Source organism: Macaca fascicularis, chromosome 5, assembly GCF_037993035.2.
Source record: "Macaca fascicularis isolate 582-1 chromosome 5, T2T-MFA8v1.1".
Classification (NCBI taxonomy): domain Eukaryota; kingdom Metazoa; phylum Chordata; class Mammalia; order Primates; family Cercopithecidae; genus Macaca; species Macaca fascicularis.
This window is the reverse complement of record NC_088379.1, coordinates 182,070,937-182,074,808: the sequence shown is the minus strand read 5'-3', so window position 1 is coordinate 182,074,808 and position 3,872 is coordinate 182,070,937.

Here is a 3,872-nt window from a genome sequence, read left to right as displayed (position 1 = left end):
CAAGGAAATTAATATTGTCATCCTTGAATCTGCTCCATTCATCTTCACCTACTGCCCATGCTAAACTAATCCAGCTTCACCAGCTGTATGCAGGGGCTGCCCAGTTAATCCCATCTCTTCCTTTCTCCATGGTGTACACTGGTAGCATATAGAGCGTGATTCATGGGTTTTGCTATTCCTCTGACTTTGTAATAGTTTCTAAAGGCAATGAAGTCTTTATTATCCTTTTTTTTATATTGTCTGATTTTGTGCTTACCTCTTTCCACATTGGGTGATCCTAAAAAAACAGCAATGTGCCTTATTTATTTTGGTATGTACAGAGATTAATACTAGTAGTTATTCAAAATAAAAGTATTGAATCAACTAACAAATGAAAGAAGATTATAACAGAAACAAAAAAGTATTTTTATTAATATTCGTTACTAATTTCAAAGCTTTTCAGTAGGCTATTTCATTGCAGTCATGTTTTTCACATTCTTTTTTATATTATGTTATTTATTTATAAACCAAAATAAATCATTTATAGAAAAAAATAACTTGAATTAACATGTGATCATGTTCAGACCCCCTAGTTTGCCATTAAACAGCTGTGTGTGGCCAGGCACAGTGACTCATGCCTGTAATCTCAGCACTTTGGGAAGCTGAGGCAGGAGGATCACTTGAGGTCAGGAGTTCAAAATCTGCCTTGACAGCATAGTGGGACCCGTCTCTACAAAATATTTTAAAATTATTCAGGCATAGTGGTGTGTACCTGTAGTCCCAGCTTTTCAGGAGTCTGAGGTGGGAGAATTGATTGAGCCCAGGAGGTTGAGGCTGCAGTGAACCATGATCAGACCATTTACACTCTAGCCTGGATGACAGAAAAAAAAAAAAAAAGAAAAGAAAGCTAAAAAGCTATGTGTATTTATGCGAAAATTTTACTTTTTTCTTCTTATATTTCCCTTTATTTTTTTTTCTTTCCTTTTCTTTTTTCTTTCTTTCTTTCTTTTTTTTTTTGAGATTGAGTCTCACTCTATTGCCTAGGCTGGAGTGCAGTGGTACAATCTTGGCTCACTGCAACCTCTGCCTACAGGATTCAAGTGATTCTCCTGCCTCAGCCTCTTGATTAGCTGGGATTACAGGCGCGCACCATCGTGCCTGGCTAATTTTTGTATTTTTAGTAGAGACGGGGTTTCACCATGTTGGCCAGGCTGGTCTCGATCTCCTGATCTCGTGATCCACCCACCTCAGCCACCCAAAGTGCTGGGATTACAGACATGAGTCACTACGCCCTTTCCTTTATTTCCTATTTCTAAAAAGTGGTTTTTAAAGGCAAATTCAATTCTATTACCCTTTCTAAAAAGTGACCTTTAAGGTCAAATTCAATTCTGAAATTCTATGATAGTTTTTAAAGTATGAAGTTTAGTTTTGATAATGGATTCTGTAGTATTTACCTATGATTTTTGAAAAATAATCTATACATTAAAATTAGTGTTTAAAAATATCTTCACTCTTTCTTTAGTAGATAAAAGATGTCCTTAAGTTTTTTGGTAGAAACATATTTTTTTATTTTGAGATATGATTAATAAACATTGGTAAATTGTCTCCTTGAATATACCTCATCAGCAATCTAATTTAATGCTTTATTGAATTGCAATTTTTTAAGCCGTATCCAAATTTCACTGCTAGTAAGAGCAGTGTCTTAACTGACTTTTCAGTGATGTAATCAGTAACCAAAACCAGGAAGGAATGATCAGTCTGGCAGAAGAAGCCAAGTTGATTTCTTTATTACCTCTTGGAATTTTGCTTTATTTGAGGGACCTCATATATTAACGCAAAACTCTAAACTGGTGTGGATATGCATTTTTTAAAATCACTTCAATGTCAAGTTGTGACTTTTATTTGTTATTTATTACTGGAAAAGGAATTGGTTATTGCTATGCACCTCAAATACACTACATCATTTTTCTTCTTCTTCTTTTTTTTTTTTTTTTGAGATGGAGTCTTGCTCTGTCTCCAGGCTGGAGTGCAGTGGTGTGATTTGGCTCACCACAATCTCCTCCCGGATTCAAGCAATTCTCCTGCCTCAGCCTCCCAAGAAGTTGGGACTACAGGCATGTGCCACCACACCTGGCTAATTTGTGTATTTTTAGTAGAGACAGGATTTCACTATGTTGGCCAGGCTGGTCCCTAACTCCTGACCTTGTGATCCACCCACCTCGGTCTCCCAAAGTGCTGGGGTTATCGGCATGAGCCAGCGCGCCTAGCCCATTACATCGTTTTTCTTATCATGGTAACCAGCATGTGTAGATTACAGTTTCCCAGGCACTTTTATTTTCAAAAGACTAGACTATGGCTGTCTTCCTATTGTGTATCCCAGCAGCTAGTCTTGTTACAGAACCAAACTGGGGTCCTCTTGTCCAGCACAGTAAGACCAGATAGCCACACCACAGTTTGCATCAGTAGAAAGGAAGGTGTTTATTTGTAGGGCGGCAAGCAATGAGGACTAGACAGTTCATGCTTAAGTCTCAGCCTCGTTGATGGATTGCAGGTAAGAGTTTTTAAAGGCGGGGTAAATTTCAGGAAAGCAGAAGTTATAGGCAACATGGTATGTCAATATATTTGCATTGGTTTTGGCCTTAAAAAGATGGATAGCTTTAAGGGAGAGAGGGCTTACGTATCATAAATAGATTCAAAGATTTTCTAATTTGCAATTAGATAAGTAAGAAAAACCTTGTTTAAAAATGTGGGGTCAGCAGATTGGAACGTTAGCTCTGGCTCCCGGATGTGACTCCCTCTTGGCCCCTCAGAATGAAATGTAAAACAAAGAACAGTGGTCCGAGTTCAGACTTCAGTTCCTTCTTATCTGAGGTCTACATGCCAGCAGGTTCATTTGGTGGGGGTCTGGGTTTCTGGAAAACAACTCAGAGACATATGTTGTTATCTTCAGTTTCTGTAGGAGAACCAAACATCCCATGATTGAAGCTTTCTTGGCTGTTGTTTTAGGCTACTATTACTTTCTTGCTTTTCAAGTTGATTATTTACTTCTTAGGACTAGCTAGGCACTTGAATTTCCCTTGAAGGAGCTCAAGATTTCCCTTTATTTCCATGCTTGGGTGTGGAGAGGTGCAGGCCCCTAAGAGGGGGGTCTCTGCTCCTTTTCAGTTTAGAGCCTGACACACACACATAATGCCTGATTCAACAAATACTCACTTCATGACAAAATGAATGAAAGCACGCTCATATTTGATGCTCACATTATTCCTATTAGACAGATGAGGAAAGAAAGGTTCATTAAAGGATTATTGCACAAGGTCACAGAGATGATAAGCAACAGCACCAAGATTTAAACCAGATCTTCTGACTGGAGAGCCCTAATCTTTTCAGTGACTCCAGCCTGCTGCTTCTATTAAAGTTGTACATGTTTTTAGAGCTGATCTATCAAATCATGTTTGTTCAGAAGATTTTATGATAAACACTTCATACTTTAGCACTTTTATGATATTTAGAACCATAAGACAGACTTAAACTTCCTCAGCACAAAAACACCAGAAAGGCCCATTGAGAAACCTGCTGCAAATTTTAATGTGCATCTGCAGAGGATTAGGGTCCCCATAAACATTCCGGGGCATTCCCCAGGGAGTTTCGTGGAATCCTATTTCCCAAAGCTGTTCAGAAGTTCCTCGCAGTCAGGAACATTTTTGTGCTGCTTAGGCAAGTATGTTATCTGCAGACTGTAATTTCTCAAGTCCAAGGAAGGGAAATGTTGGTGACAGAAACTCACTCTGGGGACTTCATCTACGGAAAGAAAGCTCACTTATCACAAACAAATCATTTCTAAGCGAGCAACAATTTTGTTGACTACATTTAAAGACAGAAACACGCAGTTCCCA